Genomic DNA, 27,021 nt, shown 5'->3' on the forward strand with positions numbered 1-27,021 from the left:
TGATTGGAAATATTATCAAGCATCGGCAACTACTAACGTTCATTAAGGTAAAACCCAACCATCGCATTAAGATATATTGGCCCCCCTTCAATCCCGTATGCATCAATTTCCATGCTAGGTTGAAGCTTCTGTCACTCTTGCCCTCCAATACATAGACCTATCAACATACAACTAACCCTAAGGTGTGATCCACACGCGCGCTCATATGATGGGCACCAAAGGACAACAACATAACCACAAGCAAATTAAATCAATCATAGCAATTCATCAACCACCGATAGGACAACAAAAATCTACTCAGACATCATAGGATGGCAACACATCATTGGATAATAATATGAAGTATAAAGCACCATGTTCAAGTAGAGGGTACAGCGGGTTGCGGGAGAGTGGACCGTTGTAGATAGAGGGGGAAGGTGATGGAGATGTTGGTGAAGATGGCGGCGGTATTGGTGAAGATCGCTGTGATGATGATGATGGCCACGACAGCGTTCCAGCGCCACCGGAAGAGAAGGGGAGAGGGGTCCCCTTCATCTTCTTCTTCCTTGACCTCCTCCCTAGATGGGAGAAGGGTTTCCCCTCTAGTCCTTGGCCTCCATGGCATGGGAGGGGAGAAAGCCCCTCCAAGATTGGATCTGTATCTCTCTCTCTCTCTCTGTTTCTGCGTTCAGGTATTCTGCCCTTTCACCGTTTCGTATATATATGGAGATCTGTAACTTCGATTGGATTGAAACATTCGCTGAGATTTTTTTTCTGAAAATTAGCTTTCTTGTGGCCGAAGAAGTGCATTAACCACCTTACGGGGGGACGACGAGGGTCAGGGCGCGCCCCCTGCCTCGTGCCTCCCTCGGGCACCGTCTCGCTTTGATTTTCTTCCCATATTCTCCAAATATTCCAAAAATATTCTCCATCCATTTTTATCCCATTTGGATTCCGTTTGATATGGGTTTTCTGCGAAACATAAAACATGCAACAAACAGGAACTGGCACTGGGCACTGGATCAATATGTTAGTCCCAAAAATAGTATAAAAAGTTGCCAAAAGTATATGAAAGTTGTAGAATATTGGCATGGAACAATAAAAAATTATAGATACGACGGAGACGTATCAACATCCCCAAGCTTAATTCCTGCTCGTCCTCGAGTAGGTAAATGATAAAAAGATAATTTTTGATGTGGAATGCTACCTAGCATAATCTTGATCACATATCTAATCATGGCATGAATATTAAGATACGAGTGATTCAAAGCAATGGTCTATCAGTTGACATAAAAACAATAACACTTCAAGCATACTAATAAATCAATCATGTCTTTTCAAAATAACATGGCCAAAGAAAGTTATCCCTACAAAATCATATGGTCTGGCTATGCTCCATCTTCACCACACCAAATATTCAAATCATGCACAACCCCGATGACAAGCCAAGCAATTGTTTCATACTTTTGATATTCTCAAACCTTTTCAACTTTCACGCAATACATGAGCATGAGCCATGGATATAGCACTATAGGTGGAATAGAATATGATGGTGGAGGTTGTGTGGAGAAGACAAAAAAAGAGAAAGTCTCACATCGATGCGGCTAATCAACGGGCTATGAAGATGCCCATCAATTGGTGCCAATGTGAGGAGTAGGGATTGCCATGCAACGGATGCACTAGAGCTAAAGTGTATGAAAGCTCAAACTGAAACTAAGTGGGTGTGCATCCAACTTGCTTGCTCATGAAGACCTCGGGCATTTGAGAAAGCCCATCATCGGAATATACAAGCCAAGTTCTATAATGAAAATTCCCACTAGTATATGAAAGTGATAACTCAAGAGACTCTCTATATGAAGAACATGGTGCTACTCTGAAGCACAAGTGTGGTATGAGGATAGTAACATTGCCCCTTCTCTCTTTTTCTCTCATTTTTTTGTGGGATTCTTTGGCCTCTTTTTTTATTTGGGCTTCTTTGGCCCCTTTTATTTTGATAACCTCACATGGGACACTGTTCTAATAATGATGACCATCACACTTTTATTTACTTACAACTCAATATTACAACTCAATGTCTAGAACAAAGATATGACTCTATATGAATGCCTCCGGCGGTGTACCGGGATGTGCAATGATCTAGCGTAGCAATGAGATCAAGAAACGGACAAGCCATTAAAACATCATGCTAGCTACCTTACGATCATGCGAAGCAATATGGCAATAAATACTCAAGTCATGTGAATGATGATGTTGAAAGTTGCATGGCAATATATCTCGGAATGGCTATGGAAATTCCATGATAGGTAGGTATGGTGGCTGTTTTGAGGAAGATATAAGGAGGTTTATGTGTGATAGAGCGTATTGTATCACGGGGTTTGGATGCACCGGCGAAGTTTGCACCAACTCTCAAGGTGAGAAAGGGCAATGCACGGTACCGAAGAGGCTAGCAATGATGGAAGGGTGAGAGTGTGTATAATCCATGGACTCAACATTAGTCATAAAGAACTCACATACTTATTGCAAAATTCTATTAGCTATCGAAACAAAGTACTACGCGCATGCTCCTAGGGGGATAGATTGGTAGGAAAAGACCATCGCTCGTCCCCGACCGCCACTCATAAGGAAGACAATCAATAAATAAATCATGCTCCGACTTCATCACATAACGGTTCACCATACGTGCATGCTATGGGAATCACAAACCTCAACACAAGTATTTCTACTATTCCACAACTACCCACTATCATGAATCTAATATCACCATCTTTATATCTCAAAACTATTGCAAGGAATCAAACATATCATATTCAGTGATCTACAAGTTGTTGGATTTTATGACTAACCATGTGAATGACCAATTCCTGTCATCTCTCTAAATAGATATAAGTGAAGCAAGAGAGTTTAATTCTTTCTAAAAAAGATATGCCCACGCTCTAACAAATATAAGTGAAGCAAAAGAGCATTCTACAAATGGCGGTTTTCTATGTAAAGAGAAACATAGAATCCAAACTTCAAATGATATAAGTGAAGCACATGAAGCATTCTATAAAGCCATACTCAAAACATATAAGAGAAGTGCATAGAGCATTCTATAAATCAACCAAGGACTATATCATACCAGCATGGTGCATAAAAGAAAAATTAAAACTAAATGCAAAGGACACTCCAAGATCTGCACATATCACATGAATGAAACGAATTCGAAAACATACCGATACTTGTTGAAGAAATAGGGGATGCCTTCCGGGGCATCCCCAAGCTTAGACGCTTGAGTCTCCTTGAATATTTACTTTGGGTGCCTAGGGAATAACCAAGCTTGAGCTCTTGCCTCTCTTCCTTCTTCTCATATCGAGACCTTCTCGATCATCGAACACTTCATCCACACAAAACTTCAACAGAAAACTCGGTAAGATCCGTTAGTATAATAAAGCAAATCAATACTCTAAGTACTGTTGCAACCCAATTCATCTTTTGTTTTTGCATTATAGCTACTGTAGTATAACTTTTCCATGGCTTAATCCACTGATATAATTCGATAGTTTCATCAAAACAAGGATACTATGCATCAAAAACAGAATCTGTCTAAAACAGAACAGTCTGTAATAATCTGTACGTTCACCATACCTCTGGTACTCCAAAAATTATACCAAAATTAGGAAAAATAAAAAATTTGTATAGAAAGACAGCGCAAAATAACCAGAACCATTTGATGTTCCAGTAAAAAATGTAAAATCGCGCACTACAGCCAAAGTTTCTGTCCTGCACAGTACAAACCAACAAGCAAAGTAAACATCCTAAAGGCAAATCTTGGCACATTATTTCTATTTTTAAACCTTATAAAAGCACACAACATAATTAAATGACTCTCTAAAACTTATGGGTTGTCTCCCTGGCAGCGCTTTCTTTAAAGCCATTAGGCTAGGCATATAGTGCTCAAGTAATGAATCCACCTGGATCCCAAGGCATATCAAAGCCAATTTTAATTAACAATGATTTGTAATTTAGTAGTGAGCACAAAGTAACATATATCATGCAACAATTAAATCTAACTCTCTTTCTATGCATCGGCATGTCATAAAAGAACAATTCATGCACACATAGTAAAGGCCAATGCATAGCATAAACAGTTTCTTGCAATTTTATCGTATTGGGAACATAGAGATGTGGAGATATAGTTCCTCTCTCATAATAATTGCAAGTAGGAGCAGCAAGCACATGCATATTATATTCATCAAAATCATCATGTGTAATAGTAAAACGCAACCCATCAATATAATCCGTAATAAGAGCAAACTTCTCTGATATAGTGTAGTCGGGAGAATTCAAAAAGATAATACGACTATCATGCGTGGGTGCAATAGCAACAATTTCATGTTTAACATAAGGAAGTATAGAAAGTTCATCTCCATAAGCATTATTCATATTGGCATCTTGGCCACAAGCATAGCAAGCATCATCAAAAAGGGATATTTCAAGAGAATCAACGGGATCATAACAGTCATCATAGCATTCATCCTTCGGTAAGCACGAAGGGAAATTGAATAATGTATGAGTTGAAGAGTTACTCTCATTAGAAGGTGAGAACGGGTGATCAATCCGCACTTCCTCCTTTTGTTCTTCGCTCTCCTCATCATCCTTTTCATCCAATGAGCTCACAGTTTCATCAATTCCTTCTTCCATAGACTCCTGCAAAATATTAGTCTCTTCTTGGACAGCGGAGACTCTCTTAGTAAAATCATCAATATCGGAATTGAATTCATAATTCTCATAGAAATATTTAAGGATAGCTAAATTTTCAGGTCTATAAATTGAATCATCAAAATTTTCACACTCTTTAAACAAAGATTCAATTTCATAAGCACCCATAAAAGCAACAAATTCTTATATTTGTTTCACATCATAGTAATCATATATACCATTAGCACAAGAAGCCAAGGTTTTATCGTCATTAAATTTCCATGAAAAGGGAAGGTGTGGAGCCTTCATCCTAGAGAACAAGTATAGTCATATCTCAAGCATAGTTCCTGAGCATACCAATGCAACATATGAATTTGATCCCATAATAGTTTCCCTTTTTGAGTCAAGTGATAATCCCTAAAGTATTCATGTTGATCCAACGTGTCTCCCATTACATAATTGAATGGGGTTTTCTTAGGATTATCAAAGTAGTACATTATATTTTTCACATAACCAACATCGAGGGTTTTAGGAGGTTCCCCATCTCCATGAGTAGCAGGTACGCCTAATTTTTTTTGGTATTTCGTATTCCATATCCATAACTAAAGATAGAGAATAACTAAGAACAGCAAATAAAAAATTACTTAGTGATAAAGCAAACAAGCACACACGAGAATATTTACCGCACGCTATGGCTCCCCGGCAACGTTGCCAGAAAAAGGTCTTGATAACCCACAAGTATAGGGGATCAATTGTAGCCTCTTTCGATAAGTAAGAGTGTCGAACCCAACGAGGAGCTAAAGGTAGAACAAATATTCCCTCAAGTTCTATCGACCACCGATACAACTCTACGCGCTCTTAACATTTTCTATACCTGCAACAAGTATGAAACTAGAAGTACTTTGTAGGTGTTTTTGGATAGGTATGCAAGATAATAAAGATCACGTAAATAAAAAGTAGGGGCTGTTTAGGTAAATAAGCAATAAAGTTAGTACAACGAGTGTGGAAAAGTGGTGGTAGGAGTTGCGAAATTGTCCCTAAGCAATTGACTACTTTACTAGACCGATAGCAAGTTTTATGTGGGAGAGGCCACTGCTAGCATGTCATACCTAACTTGGAATTCTATGCACTTACAATTGGAACTATTAGCAAGCATCCGCAACTACTAACGTTCATTAAGGTAAAATCCAACCATAGCATTAAGATATATTGGCCCACCTTCAATCCCGTATGCATCAATTTCTATGCTAGGTTGAAGCTTCTGTCACTCTTGCCCTCCAATACATAGTCCTATCAACATACAACTAACCCTAAGGTGTGATCCACGCGCGCACTCATATGATGGGCACCAAAGGACAACAACATAACCACAAGAAAATTAAATCAATCATAGCAATCCATGAACTACCGATAGGACAACGAAAATCTACTCAGACATCATAGGATGGCAACACATCATTGGATAATAATATGAAGCATAAAGCACCATGTTCAAGTAGAGGGTACAGCGGGTTGCGGGAGAGTGGACCACTATAGATAGAGGGGGAAGGTGATGGAGATGTTGGTGAAGATGGCGGAGGTGTTGTGATGATCGCGGTGATGATGATGATGGCCACGGCAGCGTTCCGGCGCCACCGGAAGAGAAGGGGAGAGGGTCCCCCCTCGTCTTCTTCTTCCTTGACCTCCTCCATAGATGGGAGAAGGGTTTCCCCTCTGGTCCTTGGCCTCCATGGCATGGGAGGGGCGAAAGCCCCTCCGAGATTGGATCTGTATCTCTGTCTCTCTCTGTTTCTGCGTTCTGGTATTCTGCCCTTTCACCATTTCGTATATATATGGAGATCCATAACTCTGATTGGATTGAAACATTCGCCGAGATTTTTTCCTGAAAATTAGCTTTCTTGCGGCCGAAGAAGAGCATTAACCGCCTTATGGGGGGCCCACGAGGGTCAGGGCACGCCCAAGGGGGGTGGGGCACTCCCCCTGCCTCGTGCCTCCCTCGGGCACCGTCTCGCGTTGATTTTCTTCCCATATTCTCCAAATATTCCAAAAATATTCTCCGTCCATTTTTATCCCGTTTGGATTCTGTTTGATACGGGTTTTCAGCGAAACATAAAACACGCAACAAACAGGAACTGGCACTGGGCACTGGATCAATATGTTAGTCCCAAAAATAGTATAAAAAGTTGCCAAAAGTATATGAAAGTTGTAGAATATTGGCATGGAACAACAAAAAATTATAGATACGACGGAGACGTATCAGCATCCCCAAGCTTAATTCCTGCTCGTCCTCGAGTAGGTAAATGATAAAAAGATAATTTTTGATGTGGAATGCTACCTAGCATAATCTTGATCACATATCTAATCATGGCATGAATATTAAGATACGAGTGACTCAAAGAAATAGTCTATCATTTGACATAAAAACAATAACACTTCAAGCATACTAATAAATCAATCATGTCTTTTCAAAATAACATGGCCAAAGAAAGTTATCCCTACAAAATCATATGGTCTGGCTATGCTCCATCTTCACCACACAAAATATTCAAATCATGCACAACCCCGATGACAAGACAAGCAATTGTTTCATACTTTCGATGTTCTGAAACCTTTTCAACTTTCACGCAATACATGAGCATGAGCCATGGATATAGCACTATAGGTGGAATAGAATATGATGGTGGAGGTTGTTTGGAGAAGACAAAAAAGGAGAAAGTCTCACATCGACGCGGCTAATCAACGGGCTATGGAGATGCTCTTCAATTGATGTCAATGTGAGGAGTAGGGATTGCCATGCAACGGATGCACTAGAGCTATAAGTGTATGAAAGCTCAAACTGAAACTAAGTGCGTGTGCATCCAACTTGCTTGCTCATGAAGACCTCGGGTATTTGAGAAAGCCCATCATCGGAATATACAAGCCAAGTTCTATAATGAAAATTCCCACTAGCATATGAAAGTGATAACTCAAGAGTCACTCTATATGAAGAACATGGTGCTACTCTGAAGCACAAGTGTGGTAAGAGGATAGTAACATTGCCCCTTCTCTCTTTTTCTCTCATTTTTTTGGTGGGATTCTTTGGCCTCTTTTATTTTGATAACCTCACATGGGACAATGTTCTAATAATGATGACCATCACACTTTTATTTACTTACAACTCAATATTACAACTCGATGTCTAGAACAAAGATATGACTCTATATGAATGGCTCCGACGGTGTACCGGGATGTGCAATGATTTAGCGTAGCAATGAGATCAAGAAACGGACAAGCCATTAAAACATCATGCTAGCTATCTTACGATCATGCAAAGCAATATGACAATAAATGCTCAAGTCATGTGAATGATGATGTTGAAAGTTGCCTGGCAATATATCTCGGAATGGCTATGGAAATTCCATGATAGGTAGGTATGGTGGCTGTTTTGAGGAAGATATAAGGAGGTTTATGTGTGATAGAGCATATCGTATCACAGGTTTTTGATGCACCGGCGAAGTTTGCACCAACTCTCGAGGTGAGAAAGGGCAATGCACGGTACCGAAGAGGCTAGCAACGATGGAAGGGTGAGAGTGTGTATAATCCATGGACTCAACATTAGTCATAAAGAACTCACATACTTATTGCAAAAGTCTATTAGCTATCGAAACAAAGTACTACGTGCATGCTCCTAGGGGGATAGATTTTTAGGAAAAGACCATCGCTCGTCCCTGACCGCCACTCATAAGGAAGACAATCAATAAATAAATCATGCTCCGAGTTCATCACATAACGGTTCACCATACGTGCATGCTACGGGAATCACAAACCTCAACACAAGTATTTCTACTAATACACAACTACCCACTAGCATGACTCTAATATCACCATCTTTATATCGCAAAATGGTTGCAAGGAATCAAACATATCATATTCAATGATCTACAAGTTTTATGTAGGATTTTATGACTAACCATGTGAATGACCAGTTCCTGTCATCTCTCAAAATAGATATAAGTGAATCAAGAGAGTTTAATTCTTTCTAGAAAAGATATGCCCATGCTCTAACAAATATAAGTGAAGCAAAAGAGCATTCTACAAATGGTGGTTTTCTATGTAAAGAGAAACAGGCAATCCAAACTTCAAATGATATTAGTGAAGCACATGAAGCATTCTATAAAGCCATACTCAAAACATATAAGGGAAGTGCATAGAGCATTCTATAAATAAACCAAGGACTATCTCATACCAGCATGGTGCATAAAAGAAAAATTAAAACTAAATGCAAAGGACGCTCCAAGATCTGCACATATCACATGAATGAAACGAATTCGAAAACATACCGATACTTGTTGAAGAAATAGGGGATGCCTTCCGGGGCATCCCCAAGCTTAGACACTTGAGTCTCCTTGAATATTTACTTTGGGTGCCTAGGGCATACCCAAGCTTGAGCTCTTGCCTCTCTTCATTCTTCTCATATCGAGACCTTCTCGATCATCGAACACTTCATCCACACAGTACAAACCAACAAGCAAAGTAAACATCCTAAAGGCAAATCTTGGCACATTATTTCTATTTTTAAACCTTATAAAAGCACACAACATAATTAAATGACTCTCTAAAACTTATGGGTTGTCTCCCTGGCAGCGCTTTCTTTAAAGCCATTAAGCTAGGCATATAGTGCTCAAGTAATGAATCCACCCGGATCCCAAGGCATATCAAAGCCAATTTTAATTAACAATGATTTGTAATTTAGTAGTGAGCACAAAGTAACATATATCATGCAACAATGAAATCTAACTCTCTTTCTATGCATCGGCATGTCATAAAAGAACAATTCATGCACACATAGTAAAGGCCAATGCATAGCATAAACAGTTTCTTGCAATTTTATCGTATTGGGAACATAGAGATGTGGAGATATAGTTCCTCTCTCATAATAATTGCAAGTAGGAGCAGCAAGCACATGCATATTATATTCATCAAAATCATCATGTGTAATATTAAAACGCAACCCATCAATATAATCCTTAATAAGAGCAAACTTCTCCGATATAGTGTAGTCGGGAGAATTCAAAAAGATAATAGGACTATCATGCGTGGGCGCAATAGCAACAATTTCATGTTTAACATAAGGAAGTATAGAAAGTTCATCTCCATAAGCATTATTCATATTGGCATCTTGGCCACAAGCATAGCAAGCATCATCAAAAAGGGATATTTCAAGAGAATCAACGGGATCATAACAGTCATCATAGCATTCATCCTTCGGTAAGCATGAAGGGAAATTGAATAATGTATGAGTTGAAGAGTTACTCTCATTAGAAGGTGAGCACGGGTGATCAATCCGCTCTTCCTCCTTTTGTTCTTCGCTCTCCTCATCATCCTTTTCATCCAATGAGCTCACAGTTTCATCAATTCCTTCTTCCATAGACTCCTGCAAAATATTAGTCTCTTCTTGGACAGCGGAGACTCTCTCAGTAAAATCATCAATATCGGAATTGAATTCATAATTCTCATAGAATTATTTAAGGATAGCTAAATTTTTAGGTCTATAAATTGAATCATCAAAATTTTCACACTCTTTAAACAAAGATTCAATTTCATAAGCACCCATAAAAGCAACAAATTCTTCTATTTGTTTCACATCATAGTAATCATATATACCATTAGCACAAGAAGCCAAGGTTTTATCATCATTAAATTTCCATGAAAAGGGAAGGTGTGGAGCCTTCATCCTAGAGCAACAAGTATAGTCATATCTCAAGCATAGTTCCTGAGCATACCAATGCAACATATGAATTTGATCCCATAATAGTTTCCCTTTTTGAGTCAAGCGATAATTCCTAAAGTATTCTTGTTGATCCAACGTGTCTCCCATTACATAATTGAATGGGGTTTTCTTAGGATTATCAAAGTAGTACATAATATTTTTCACATAACCAACATCGAGGGTTTTAGGAGGTTCCCCATCTCCATGAGTAGCAGGTACACCTAATTTTTTTTGGTATTTTGTGTTCCATATCCATAACTAAAGATAGAGAATAACTAAGAACAAAAAATAAAAAAATTACTTAGTGATAAAGCAAACAAGCACACATGAGAATATTCACCCCACGCTATGGCTCCCCGGCAACGTCGCCTGAAAAAGTTCTTGATAACCCACAAGTATAGGGGATCAATTGTAGCCTCTTTCGATAAGTAAGAGTGTCGAACCCAACGAGGAGCTAAAGGTAGAACAAATATTCCCTCAAGTTCTATCGACCACCGATACAACTCTACGCGCGCTTAACGTTTGCTTTACCTAGAACAAGTATGAAACTAGAAGTACTTTGTAGGTGTTTTTGGATAGGTATGCAAGATAATAAAGAGCACGTAAATAAAAAGTAGGGGCTGTTTAGGTAAAGAAGCAATAAAGTTAGTATAGCGAGTGTGAAAAAGTGGTGGTAGGAGTTGCGAAATTGTCCCTGAGCAATTGACTACTTTACTAGACCGATAGCAAGTTTTATGTGGGAGAGGCTACTGCTAGCATGTCATACGTGACTTGGAATTCTATGCACTTACAATTGGAACTATTCGCAAGCATCCGCAACTACTAACGTTCATTAAGGTAAAACCCAACCATAGCATTAAGATATATTGGCCCCCCTTCAATCCCGTATGCATCAATTTCTATGCTAGGTTGAAGCTTCTGTCACTCTTGCCCTCCAATACATAGTCCTATCAAGATACAACTAACCCTAAGGTGTGATCCACACGCGCGCTCATATGATGGGCACCAAAGGGCAACAACATAACCACAAGCAAATTAAATCAATCATAGAAATTCATCAACCACCGATAGGACAACGAAAATTTACTCAGACATCATTGGATAATAATATGAAGCATAAAGCACCATGTTCAAGTAGAGGGTACAGCGGGTTGCGGGAGAGTGGACCGTTGTAGATAGAGGGGGGAAGGTGATGGAGATGATGGTGAAGATGGCGGAGGTGTTGGTGAAGATCGTGGTGATGATGATGATAGCCACGACAGCGTTCCGACGCCACCGGAAGAGAAGGGGAGAGGGGGCTGAGGGAGTCCTGGATTAGGGGGTCTTCAGACAGCCGGACTATATACTTTCACCGGACTATTGGACTATGAAGATACAAGATTGAAGGATTTTTCTCGTGTCCGGGTGGGGCTCTCCTTTGCGTGGAAGGCAAGCTTGGCAATTCGGATATGTAGATCTCCTTCTCTGTAACCGCCTCTGTGTAACCCTAGCACCCTCCGGTGTGTATATAAACTGGAGGGTTTAGTTCGTAGAACAACAATCGTAATCATAGGCTAGCTTCTAGGGTTTAGCCTCTACGATCACGTGGTAGATCAACTCTTGTAATACTCATATCATCAAGATCAATCAAGTAGGAAGTAGGGTATTACCTCCATCGAGAGGGCCCGAACCTGGGTAAACATTGTGTCCCCTGCCTCCTGTTACCATCAGCCTTAAACGCACAGTTCGGGACCCCCTACACGAGATCTGTCGGTTTTGACACCGACATTGGTGCTATTGAGAGTTCCACTACGCCATCACGTAAAGGCTTGATGGCTCCTTCAATCATCGGCAAGGATGCGATCCAAGGTGAGGTTTTTCTCCCCGGACAGATCTTCGTATTCGGCGGCTTCATACCGTGGGCCAACTCGCTTGGCCATCTGGAGCAGATCGAGAGCTACGCGCCTGGCCATCAGGTCAGGTTTGGAAGCTTGAACTATACTGCCGACATCCACGGAGACTTGATCTTCGACGGATTCGAGCCCATGTCAGGTGCGCCGCACAGTCACGACAAGCATGACTTAGCTCTACCGCCGAACGGTGTTCGGGAGAGCACACCTGTGGCTACTCTAGCCCTCAATCCGGAGCAGATCGTGTCGTCCGAGGACGGGTGGATGGACCCCGCCACGGAGGCCGCACATTCAGCGGCGATAGAGCCGAATACTGACTTCACCTCCTATGAGACCTGTGTTACCGGACCCTTGGATTCATGCCCGGCCACAGGATCCGAACCTCTTGCGTCCGTGCCTATCCAATCTGATTGGGAACCGATCATGGAGTTTACCTCCGTGGATATTTCTCAGCACTCGCCCTTGGGCGATGTGCTAGATTCATTGAGGTCTCTCTCCTTGTCAGGCGACCCTTGGCCGAACTATGTCTGGCTTGAGTGGGAAACATACGACAAAGAAATTCATTACCCACCACCACCCACTTAATAGCCACTATCAACGACTTAACCGACATGCTTGATTTCGGCTCTGAAGACATCGACGGTATGGACGACGATGCAGGAGAAGAACAGGAACCACTGCCCAGGGCACTGGACAACCACCTCATCATATGATATATATATATATATATATATATATATATATATGGTGGTCACTCCCAAAGAAAGCAATGGCAATAAGGCAACGAAGGATAATCCCCTCGAGAAGCAATCTAAGCACCGGCGTCATCGACGCCACTCTAAGCCCCGCCATAGCAAAAGCAGCGATACCGGCACAAGAGACAATGACGCTGCGGATAGTGCCGAAGACGAAGACAATCCCCTCCAGCCAGGCTTCGAGCGGGAGGATGGGAAAGCTAGCCCTAAGGAACAGGCGATAAACGGAGAATCAGAGGATGACGATTACATGCCCCTCTCCGAAGACGAGGTGAGCCTCGGCGACGAAGAATTCATCGTGCCTAAGGATCCCGTCGAGCAGGAGCGCTTCCAGCGCCGGCTTATAGCCACAACAAAAAGCCTGAAGAAAAAGCAGCAGCAGCTTCAAGCTGATCAAGATCTGCTAGCGGATAGATGGACCGAGGTCCTGGCAGCCGAGGAATAGGAACTCGAACACCCAACCAAAAGTTACCCAAAGCGCAGGTTGCTGCCCCAACTCGAGGAGGAAACATTAAAGCCTACACTACCAGTGTATGATGCGGCTGACTGGCCACCTCGTGGCCGAGCCAAAGCGGCATATCAGCCCGAAGTCCCGTCCGCACCCCGTCGCCAGTCAAACAAAAACACCAAGGCCCGGGGCTACATGCAGGACCTGGGAGACATATTGGAAAACAAAGCAGGACATACAAGATCGATCTACGGATCACGGGGGTGCGCCCCAATGCGTGACGACGACCGTCATGCCGGATATACTAAAAGCAAATCCGGCCGGGCCGAATACAGTAGACAAGACTCGTATGAACTGCGTCGTGATATAGCCCGGCACAGAGGCGCCGCACACCCCCTATGTTTCACTGATGAAGTAATGGATCATGAATTCCAGAAGGGTTTAACCCCAGGAACATTGAATCATATGATGGTACTACAGACCCCGCGGTATGGATAGAGGATTTCTTCCTCCGCACTCACATGGCCCGCGGGGATGATCTACACGCCATCAAGTATCTCCCACTAAAACTCAAAGGGCCAGCTCGGCATTGGCTGAATAGCTTGCCGGCAAACTCCATCGGAAGTTGGGAGAACCTGGCAGACGCATTCCTGGACAACTTCCAGGGCACTTATGTGCGACCACATGATGCTGATGATTTAAGTCACATAACCCAACAGCCCGGAGAGTTAGCCAGGAAATTCTGGACTTGGTTCCTAACTAAAAATAACCAAATTGTCAACTGTCCAGATGCCGAAGCCCTAGCGGCCTTTAAACATAACATCCATGACGAGTGGCTTGCCCAACATCTCGGTCAAGAGAAGCCAAAATCCATGGCAGCCCTCACGACACTCATGACCTGCTTTTGCGCGGGCGAGGATAGCTGGCTGTCCTGTAGCAACAACACAACAAGCAATCCTGGTACATCAGAGGCCAGAGATAGCAACGGCAAACCCCGACGCAACAAACACAAGCGTCACAAAAATGGTGGTAACGCCGAAGATACGGTAGTCAATGCCGGATTTAGTGGCTCTAAGTCCGATCAGCGGAAAAGGCCATTCAAAAATGACAATTCGGGCCCGTCCAGTCTGGACCGCATACTCGACTATCCATGCCAAATTCATGGCACCCCAGGAACACCAGCCAATCATACCAACAGAGAATGCTGGGTCTTCAAACAAGCCGGCAGGTCAGGTGCCGAAAACAAGGAGAAGGGGCCTCAAAGCGATGATGGCGACGAGGAGCCCAGATCACTGAATACAGGAGGGCAAAAGAAATTTCCCCCGCAAATCGAAACGGTGAACATGGTAAACGCCACCCACACTCACAACCCGGAACGGATGCGCACCCTTAGGGATGTCGACTTAACGGAACCAGTCGCCCCACAATATAAACTAGGGCCGATTACCTTCAACCGCACGGATCGTTCGGTTAATACCAATTAGGGCAATTCAGCTACACTAGTCCTTGACCCAATAATTGACGGATCCACCTCACACGAGTCCTTATGGACGGAGGCAGCAGTCTAAACCTGCTTTCCCAGGACACAGTGCGCAAGATGGGTATCGATCATTCGATGATCAAGCCCACTAAAGCCACCTTTAAAGGTATTATCCCAGGTGTGGAGGCCAACTGTATAGGCTCCATCGCCCTTGAGGTAGTCTTCGGATCATCGGGCAATTACCGTGCCGAAGAGTTAATCTTCGACATCGTCCCCTTTCGTAGTGATTATCAGGCACTGCTCGGATGAACCGCGTTCGCTCGATTCAATGCGGTGCCACATTATGCCTACCGTAAGCTCAAGATGCCCGGTCTGCGCGACGTCATCACGGTTAATGGAAAGGCCGAACTCCCCCTCGGCACCAAAGAGTATACCGCTGCTTTAACAGCAGAAGCAACGAGTGGCACCTTTCAATCGGACCTCGAGTCGACGGCCAAGCTCCCGGAAACTGCCAGAGGACTCCGAACTACTTCGCGGCAGGATAGCCCGGCTCGTCCAGAGCTCAATTAAACACTCCGGCGAAAGCCAGGACAGGCCACATACTGCGGCTCAGCCACTCCGTGGCACACAAACATTTCTTTCATTTTCTTTATAGGTTCATTTTTTGCCCTGGCCTGGACCGGCGTCATGGAAACAACTCGAATGAGCAAGGGAACTTTTAGATACTCCCCTCGATGACCATCCGACTGCACTCCGGATCCGCACACATCTTCTTCCGTCTGGTCTCAGTATGTTCTGCAGTCACTTTCTCTTTTATTACATTACATGTACTTATACGCATCGACATATTATTCAAATACAACATGTGGATTTATACGAAGCTTATCTGCCATTATATCTTATTGAAACTCTTTTGTCAAATGGCATCCGTACACCGAGATATGCCTTAATATGCCAGGGGCTTCGTTTTACCCATAATACGGCAATAAAGTCCGAACACCTTCATGGTAGTTCGACACCCCGAACTTATAGCATTATATGCATCAGCTCCGAATCATGTCTTGGGTCAAATGTTGGGTTTGCCCGGCTCCCATGTTTTGCTGCCTAACGTTCCACTATATTGGCTAAGGCGGCACAGGGAGAACTACTGTGATTGTGTCCCGGTTCTTCTGGACGAGCACCTCAGAAGAGAAAGCCAAAAACTGACTGTCATGATACGACGAGAGCTGGTCAGCTGTTCGAGAGGTTGTAAAATCTTTAAGGATTTATCCCGCATAATGCCATAACCAATGCAGCGTGCGATGGATCGGCTTTTCTTCCGATCAGGTGCTTATGGAGCCCCTCGTGCGGTCTTCCGAACACCAGGGGCTGCGCCTACCTTCCTTTTCTAAAGCTCCTATGGCTAAGTGAGAGTGATAAAGCCCTATAGTCTGATTGCCTGGTTCGTTGTGCCGAACACCTCCTTCGAAGGACCTAAAACTGGGATAAAGAGTGATCAGATTTATCTCGAACACCCCCGTACTTCCTACGTGGGGGCAGAGGCCGACGACTAGACAACTCTTAGCATTAATATATAAATTGGCTGCACAGGAGGATAAACTTTCATATAACAGGCAATAAATAATAGAAATGACCTTGTTCAACATTACAAAGGACAACATCATTGTATTCATGGAAATATAACGTCCTTGGTGCATTGCTCTGCCGCAAGGCAGGATCCTTTCAGGACACTTTCATAATATAACTCAGGCTTGCGGTGCTCCTTTCCCTCCGGCGGTCCCTTGGTCACCAGCTTTTCAGCATCCATCTTCCCCCAGTGCACCTTTGTGCAGGCAAAGGCCATACGCGCACTGATACATCCATTTTGCATCATGCTTTTATATCAATATTTATTGCATTATGGGCTGTTATTACACATTATGTCACAATACTTATGCCTATTCTCTCTTATTTTACAAGTTTACATAAAGAGGGAGAATGCCGGCAGCTGGGATTCTAGGCTGGAAAAGGAAAAAATATTAAAGACCTATTCTGCACAGCTCCAAAAGTCCTGAAACTTCACAGAAGATGTTTTCCAAATATATAAAAAATACTGAGAGCAAGAACCTCACCAGGGGGGCCACACCCTGCACACGAGGGTGGGGGGCACGCCCTACCCCACTGGGCGCCCCTACCTCGTGGGTCCCCTGGTGGCCCTCCGGTGGCCATCTTCTGCTATATGGAGTCTTTCGATGGAAAAAAAATCATAAGCCATCTTCTCGGACGAGACTCCGCCGCCACGAGGCGGAACCTTGGCAGAACCAATCTAGGGCTCTGGCGGAGCTGTTCTGCCGGGGAAACTTCCCTCCCGGAGGGGGAAATCATCGCCATCATCATCACCAACGCTCCTCTCATCGGGAGAGGGCAATCTCCATCAACATCTTCATCAGCACCATCTCATCTCAAAACCCTAGTTCATCTCTTGTATCCAATTCTTGTCTCCAAGTCCGGGATTGGTGCTAGTAGGTTGCTTGTAGTGTTAATTACTCCTTGTAGTTGATGCTAGTTGGTTTAATTGGTGGAAGATCATATGTTCAGATCCTATATGCATATTAATACCCCTCTGATTATGAACATGTTTATGCTTTGTGAGTAGTTACATTTGTTCCTGAGGACATGGGAGAAGTCTTGCTATTAGTAGTCATGTGAATTTGGTATTCGTTCGATATTTTGATGAGATGTATGTTGTCTCTCCTCTAGTGGTGTTATGTGAACGTCGACTACATGACACTTCACCATTATTTGGGCCTATAGGAAGGCATTGGGAAGTAATAAGTAGATGATGGGTTGCTAGAGTGACAGAAGCTTAAACCCTAGTTTATGCGTTGCTTCGTAAGGTGCTGATTTGGATCCATATGTTTCATGCTATGGTTAGGTTTACCTTAATACTTTTGTTGTATTTGCGGATGCTTGCAATAGAGGTTAATCATAAGTGGGATGCTTGTCCAACTAAGGGCAGCACCCAAGCACCGATCCACCCACATACCAAATTATCAAAGTACCGAACGCGAATCATATGAACGTGATGAAAACTAGCTTGACAATATTCCCATCTGTCCTCGGGAGCGCTTTACATCATATAAGAGTTTGTCCAGGCTTGTCCTTTGCTACAAAAAGGATTGGGCCACCTTGCTGCACCTTATTTACTTTTGTTACTTGTTACTCGTTATGAATTATCTTATCACAAAACTATATGTTATCACTTATTTCAGTACTTGTAGAGAATACCTTACTAGAAACCGCTTATCATTTCCTTCTGCTCCTCATTGGGTTCGACACGCTTACTTATCGAAAGGACTATGATAGATCCCCTATACTTGTGGGTTATCAAGACTCTTTTCTGGCACCGTTGCCGGTGAGTGAAGCGCCTTTGGTAGGTGGAATTTGGTAAGGAAAAATTTATATAGTGTGCTGAAATTTACTGTCACTTGTTACCATGGAAGGTAATCCTCTGAGGGGCTTGTTCGGGGTATCTTCACCCCGACCAGTAGAGCAAAGAGTTGCTCCTCAACCTACTGAACCTACTAAAAATGAATATGAAAATGAAAATGCTTGCTTTGAAGTTCCTTCGGGTATGATAGAAAAACTGCTAGCTAATCCTTTTTTAGGAGATGGAACAAAACATCCTGATGAACATTTGATATATGTGGATGAAGTTTGTGGATTATTTAAGCTTGCAGGTGTACCCGGATATGTTATTAAGAATAAGGTCTTCCCTTTATCTTTGAGGGGAGATGCATCGACATGGTATAGGCTATGTGATGATATGAGGTCTTGGAATTACAAACGATTGAAATTGGAATTTCATCAGAAGTTTTATCCTATGCATCTTGTTCATCGTGATCGCAATATATATATATATATATACATATATATATATATATATATATAATTTTTGGCCTCGCGAAGGAGAAAGCATCGCTCAAGCTTGGGGGAGGCTTAAATCAATGTTATATTCATGCCCCAATCATGAGATCTCAAGAGAAATGATTATTCAAAAGTTTTATGCTCGGCTTTCTGGTAACAATCACACCATGCTTGATACTTCTTGTGCTGGCTCTTTTATGATGAAGACTATTGAATTCAAATGGGATTTATTGGAAAGAATTAAACGCAACTCTGAAGATTGGGACCTCGACAATGGTAAGGAGTCAAGTATGACACCTAGTTTTGATTGTGTTAAATCTTTTATGGATACCGATATTTTTCATAAATTTAGCACTAAATATGGACTTGACTCTGAGATAGTAGCTTCTTTCTGTGAATCTTTTGCTTCTTATGTTGATCTCCCCAAGTAGAAGTGGTTTAAATATCATCCTCCCATAGAAATAAAAGTAGCTGCACCTATTAAAGTTGAAGAAAAGACTATCACTTATAATGATCCTATTGTTCCCACTTCTTATGTTGAGAAACCACCTTTCCCAGTTAGGATAAAGGATCATGCTAAAGCTTCAACTGTAGTTCGTAAAAGCAATATTAAAACATATACACCTCCTGAGCAAGTTAAAGTAGAACCCAATATTTCTATTGTTAAAGATCTCTTGTCAGATAATATAGATGGGCATGTTATTTATTTCTGTAATGAAACTGCTAGAATTGCTAAACCCCATGATAAAGATAAACCTAGACCTGTGGTAGGCATGCCTGTTATTTCTGTTAAAATAGGAGATCATTGTTATCATGGCTTATGTGATATGGGTGCTAGTGCTAGTGCAATACCTTATTCCTTATACAAAGAAGTTATGCATGATATTGCACCTGCTGAGACGGAAGATATTGATGTCATAATTAAACTTGCCAATAGAGATACTATTTCACCAATGGGAATTGTTAGAGATGTTGAAGTCTTGTGTGGGAAAACTAAATGTCCTGCTGATTTTCTTGTTCTTGGTTCCCCACAAGATAGCCTTTGTCCCATTATATTTGGTAGACCCTTCTTAAATACTGTTAATGCTACCATAGATTGCAAAAGAGATATTGTTACTATCGGTTTAGATGATATGACTCATGAATTTAATTTTTCTAAATTTAGTAGACAACACCGTGAAGAAGAATTACCTAGTAAGGATGAAATTATTGGTCTTGCTTCTATTGCCATACCTCCTAGTGATCCTTTAGAACAATAATTGCTAGACCATGAAAATGATACATTTATGAATGAAAGAAGGGAATTAGATGAAGTATTCTTTAAACAGGAACCTATTCTGAAAAACAATTTACCTGTTGAAATCCTAGGGGATCCTCCTCCACCCAAGGGTGATCCCGTGTTTGAGCTTAAACCATTACCTGATACTCTTAAATATGCTTATCTTGATGAGAAAAAGATATATCCTGTTATTATTAGTGCTAACCTTTCAGAACATGAAGAAGAGAGATTATTGAAAACTCTGAAGAACCACCATGCTGCTATTGGGTATACTCTTGATGATCTTAAGGGCATTAGTCCCACTCTATGTCAACATAAATTAATTTGGAAGAAGATGCTAAACCAGTTCATGATCATCAACGTCGGCTGAATCCTAAAATGAAAGAAGTGGTAAGAAAGGAGATACTAAAGCTCCTTGAGGCAGGTATAATTTATCCCGTTGCTGATAGTCAGTGGGTAAGCCTTGTCCATTGTGTCCCTAAGAAGGGAGGTATTACTGTTGTTCCTAATGATAAAGATGAATTGATTCCTCAAAGAATTATTACAGGTTATAGGATGGTAATTGATTTCCGCAAATTAAATAAGGCTACTAAAAAGGAGCATTACCCCTTACCTTTTATCGATTAGATGCTAGAAAGATTATCCAAACATACGCATTTTTTCTTCCTAGATGGTTATTCTGGTTTCTCTCAAATACCCGTGTCATCCAAAGATCAATCAAAGACTACTTTTACATGCCTTTTGGTACTTTTGCTTATAGACATATGCCTTTTGGTTTATGTAATGCACCTGCTACCTTTCAAAGATGCATGATGGCTATATTCTATGAGTTTTGTGAAAAGATTTGTGAGGTTTTCATTGACGACTTTTTCGTCTATGGATCTTCTTTTGATGATTTCTTCAGCAACCTTGATCGAGTATTGCAGAGATGTGAAGAAACAAATATTGTCTTGAATTGGGAAAAGTGCCAGTTTATGGTTAATGAAGGTATTGTCATGGGGCATAAAGTTTCTAAAAGAGGTATTGAAGTTGATAAAGCCAAGGTTGATGCTATTGAAAAGATGCCATGTCCCAAGGACATCAAAGGTATAAGAAGTTTCCTTGGTCATGTCGGTTTTAATAGGAGGTTCATTAAGGACTTCCCAAAAATCTCTCGGCCTCTGACTAATTTATTACAAAAAGATATACCATTTGTCTTTGATGATGATTGTGTAGAAGCATTTGAAATACTTAAGAAAGCATTGATTTCCGCACCTATTGTTCAGCCACCTGATTGGAATTTACCATTTGAAATTATGTGTGATGCTAGTGATTATGCTGTAGGTGTTCTTCTAGGACAAAGAGTTGATAAGAAACTAAATGTTATTCAATATGCTAGTAAAACTCTAGACAATGCTCAAAGAAATTATGCTACTACTGAAAAAGAATTCTTAGCAGTTGTATTTGCTTGTGATAAGTTTAGACCTTATATTGTTGATTCTAAAGTAACTATTCACACTGATCATGCTGCTATTAAATATCTTATGGAAAAGAAAGATGCTAAACCTAGACTTATTAGATGGGTTCTCTTGTTACAAGAATTTGATTTGCATATTGTTGATAGAAAAGGAGCTGAGAACCCCATTGCAGACTACTTGTCTAGGTTAGAAAATGTGCTTGATGACCCACTACCTATTGATGATAGCTTTCCTGATGAGCAACTAATGTCATAAATGCTTCTCATACTGCTCCAAGGTATGCTGATTATGCTAATTACATTGTTGCTAAGTTTATACCACCTAGTTTCACATACCAGCAAAAGAAAAAGTTCTTCTATGATTTGAGGCATTACTTTTGGGATGACCCACATCTTTATAAAGAAGGATTAGATGGTGTTATTAGACGTTGTGTACCTGAGCATGAACAGGAACAGATCCTACGCAAGTGTCACTCCGAAGCTTATGGAGGACACCATGCTGGAGATAGAAATGCACATAAGGTACTGCAATCTGGTTTTTATTGGTCTACTCTCTTCAAGGATGCTCGTAAGTTTGTCTTATCTTGTGATGAGTGTCAAAGAATTGGTAATATTAGTAGACGTCAAGAAATGCCTATGAATTATTCACTTGTTATTGAACCATTTGATGTTTGGGGCTTTGATTATATGGGACCTTTTCCTTCCTCTAATGGTTATACACATGTTTTAGTTGCTGTTGATTATGTTACTAAGTGGGTAGAAGCTATTCCAACTACTAGTGCTGATCATAACACTTCTATTAAAATGCTTAAAGAAGTTATTTTTCCAAGATTTGGAGTCCCTAGATATTTAATGACTGATGGTGGTTCACATTTTATTCATGGTGCTTTCCGTAAAATGCTTGCTAAATATGATGTTAATCATAGAATTGCATCTCCTTATCACCCTCAGTCTAGTGGTCAAGTAGAATTGAGTAATAGAGAACTCAAATTAATTTTGCAAAAGACTGTTAATAGGTCTAGAAATAATTGGTCCAAGAAACTTGATGATGCATTATGGGCCTATAGAATTGCATATAAAAATCCTATGGGTATGTCTCCGTATAAAATGGTCTATGGAAAAGCATGTCACTTACCTCTCGAACTAGAACACAAGGCTTATTGGGCTATTAAAGAACTTAATTATGATTTTAAACTTGCCGGCGAGAAGAGGTTATTTGATATTAGCTCACTTGATGAATGGAGAACCCAAGCCTACGAAAATGCCAAGTTGTTTAAAGAAAAAGTTAAAAGATGGCATGATAAAAGGATACAAAAGCGTGAGTTTAATGTAGGTGATTATGTATTGCTATACAACTCTCGTTTAAGATTTTTTGCAGGAAAGCTTCTCTCTAAATGGGAAGGTCCTTACGTTATCGAGGAGGTCTACCGTTCTGGTGCCATAAAAATCAACAACTTCGAAGGCACAAATCCGAAGGTGGTGAACGGTCAAAGAATCAAACATTATATCTCAGGTAATCCCATAAGTGTTGAAACCAATGTTATCGAAACTGTAACCCCAGAGGAATACATAAGGGACACTTTCCAGGACGTTTCAGACTCCGAAAAGGAATAGGTATGTGGTACGGTAAGTAAACGGACTCCAAAACAGTTTTAAGGCAATATTTCTCCGTTTTGGAATATTTAGAAAAAGAGAAAAATAAGCAGTAGTCCGAGAAGGACACGAGGGCTCCACGAGGGTGGAGGGCGCGCCCTACCCTACTAGGCGCGCCCCATACCTCGTGGGCACCTCATGTGCTCTCCGGACTCCGTTTACACGACACGTATTTTGGTCGGTAAAAAATCATTATATAATCTCCCGGGGGTTTTGAGTCCCGTATCACGCAAAAATCTCTTGTCTTTGTTTTGAGCTGTCCCGCTGCTGTCAGAGCAACATGTCGTCCCAGGATTCGGAAGGAGAAAGCTACGTGGCTGATTACCTTGCAGATCCTAAGATCTATGGGGATGTGGAGCATTGCGGTTGGACTATGGAAGAAGAAGAGGACTATGAACCCAAGGGAAAGGAGAAGACGAGCTCAGATGAAGATGAAGTCCCACTACCTCAACCTGGGGACATGCATGTGGAGTTCAAACAGTCAAGTCTCCCGGATAGAGTAAACAAACCTAAGATCGAGTTTATTCCTTTTCGCGTCTTGCAGGAGAACAAGCAGGAACTATGCAAAAAGATACTGAGCCTGGAACAAGAGATCGAGGACCTAAGGGACCAAAATTCTGTCCTCAAACGCAAATTAAGGACGAAGCCTACGCCATCAACAAAATATCCACCGTCTCCACCAACAAAGAAGAATTGAGTATCTGGTATGGGCACTCCACTTGGCAACTACCAAGCTTGGGGGAGTGCCCCGGTATCGTATCACCATCACTTTTATCTTTACTGTTTTTCTTAGTTCGATCCTTTTGGTAATATCTTAATCTAGTAGAATAAAAGTTCTTAGTATGATCTAGTTGTGAGTTTTGCTTTATTATCCTTCTATGTAATCGAGTCCGTGAGCTATATAATAAAGATTAGTGTTGAGTCAAGGGCTTGATTATTTTGCCATGATCCTAAGTGAATAAAAGAAAAGAGAAAGAAATAAAAAGAAACAAATAGTTCATGTGAGTCATATGGAGAGTAATGAGCTCACATAGAAAGAGTGTGATGAATAAAAGTGATTGAGGGTTGACAAACACAATTTTGGTCACCGTTGCAATTAATAGGAAGTAATAAAGAAAGAGAGGTCTTCACATATCAATATACTATCTTGGACATCTTTTATGATTGTGAGCACTCATTAAAATATGACATGCTAAAGAGTTGACATTGGACAAGGAAGACAACGTAATGGGTTATGTTTTCTTACATCTGAGATAAATTATATTGTCTTGGATCTTCCAACATGATGAGCTTGCCTTTCCCCCTCATGCTAGCCAAATTCATTGCACCAAGTAGAGATACTACTTGTGCTTCCAAATACCCTTAAACCAGTCTTGCCATAAGAGTCCACCATATCTACCTATGGATTGAGTAAGATCCATCAAGTAAGTTGTCATCGGTGCAAGCAATAAAAATTGCTCTCTAAATATGTATGATTGATTGGTGTGGAGGAAATAAGCTTTATACGAGCGTGTGATATGGAAGTAATAAAAGCGACAGACTGCATAATAAAGGTCCATATCACAAGTGGCAATATAAAGTGATGTTCTTTCGCATTAAGATTTTGTGCATCCAACCATAAAAGTGCATGACAACCTCTGCTTCCCTCTGTGAAGGGCCTATCTTTTACTTTTATCTCCTACATTGCATAAGAGTCATGGTGATCTTCACCCTTCCTTTTTACATTTTATCCTTTGGCAAGCACAATATGTTGGAAAGATCCTGGTATATATGGCTAATTGGATGTGAGTTTTCATGAACTATTACTGTTGACATTACCCTTGAGGTAAAACGTTGGGAGGCAAAACTATAAGCCCCTATCTTTCTCTGTGTCCAATTAAAACTCCATACTCATAAGTATTGCATGAGTGTCAGCAATTGTGAAAGATTATATGATAGTTGAGTATGTGGACTTGCTGAAAAGCTCTTATACATTGACTCTTTCCTATGTTATGATAAATTGCAATTGCTTCAATGACTGAGATTGTAGTTTGTTAGTTTTCAATGAAGTTTACGATTCATACTTGATATTGTGATTGAATTATTACTCTAGCATTAGAGATCATATGACAAGAATTATATAAGTTCTTGTTCTAAGAATGATCATGATGCCCTCATGTCCGTATTTTATTTTTATCGACACCTCTATCTCTAAACATGTGGACATATTTTTCGATTTCGGCTTTTCGCTTGAGGACAAGCGAGGTCTAAGCTTGGGGAGTTAATACGTCCATTTTGCATCATGCTTTTATATCAATATTTATTGCATTATGGGCTGTTATTACACATTATGTCACAATAGCTATGCCTATTCTCTCTTAGTTTACAAGGTTTACATAAAGAGGGAGAATGCCGTCAGCTGGGATTCTGGGCTGGAAAGGGAGCAAATATTAGAGACCTATTCTGCACAGCTCCAAAAGTCCTGAAACTTCACGGAATATGTTTTCCATATATATAAAAAATACTGAGAGCAAGAACTTCACCAGGGGGCCCACACCCTACCCACGAGGGTGGGAGGCGCGCCCTACCCCCCTAGGCACACCCCCTACCTCGTGGGCCCCCTGGTGGCCCTCCGGTGGCCATCTTCTGCTATATGGAGTCTTTCGATGGGAAAAAAGGTCATAAGCCATCTTCTCGGACGAAACTCCGCCGCCACGAGGCTGAACCTAGGCGGAACCTTGGCGGAACCAATCTAGGGCTCTGGCGGAGCTGTTCTGCCAGGGAAACTTCCCTCCCGGAGGGGGAAATCATCGCCATCGTCATCACCAATGCTCCTCTCATCGGGAGAGGGCAATCTCCATCAACATCTTCATCAGCACCATCTCATCTCAAAACCCTAGTTCATCTCTTGTATCCAATTCTTGTCTCCAAGTCCGGGATTGGTACTAGTAGGTTGCTAGTATTGTTAATTACTCCTTGTAGTTGATGCTAGTTGGTTTAATTGGTGGAAGATCATATGTTCAGATCCTATATGCATATTAATACCCCTCTGATTATGAACATGTTTATGCTTTGTGAGTAGTTACTCTAGTTCCTGAGGACATGGGGAAGTCTTGCTATTAGTAGTCATGTGAATTTGGTATTTGTTCGATATTTTGATGAGATGTATGTTGTCTCTCCTCTAGTGGTGTTATGTGAACTTCGACTACATGACACTTCACCATTATTTGGGCCTAGAGGAAGACATTGGGAATTAATAAGTAGATGATGGGTTGCTAGAGTGACAGAAGCTTAAACCCTAGTTGATGCGTTGCTTCGTAAGGTGCTGATCTGGATCCATATGTTTCTTGCTATGGTTAGGTTTACCTTAATACTTTTGTTGTATTTGCGGATGCTTGCAATAGAGGTTAATCATAAGTGGGATGCTTGTCCAACTAAGGGCAGCACCCAAGCACCGATCCACCCACATACCAAATTATCAAAGTACCGAACGCGAATCATATGAACGTGATGAAAACTAGCTTGAAAATATTCCCATCTGTCCTCGGGAGCGCTTTACATCATATAAGAGTTTGTCCAGGCTTGTCCTTTGCTACAAAATGGATTAGGCCACCTCGCTGCACCTTATTTACTTTTGTTACTTGTTACTCGTTACAAATTATCTTATCACAAAACTATCTATTACCACTTATTTCAGTACTTGCAGAGAATACCTTGCTAGAAACCGCTTATCATTTCCTTCTGCTCCTCATTGGGTTCGACACTCTTACT

The sequence above is a fragment of the Triticum aestivum genome, chromosome 4A (genome assembly GCF_018294505.1).
Source record: "Triticum aestivum cultivar Chinese Spring chromosome 4A, IWGSC CS RefSeq v2.1, whole genome shotgun sequence".
Classification (NCBI taxonomy): Eukaryota; Viridiplantae; Streptophyta; class Magnoliopsida; order Poales; family Poaceae; genus Triticum; species Triticum aestivum.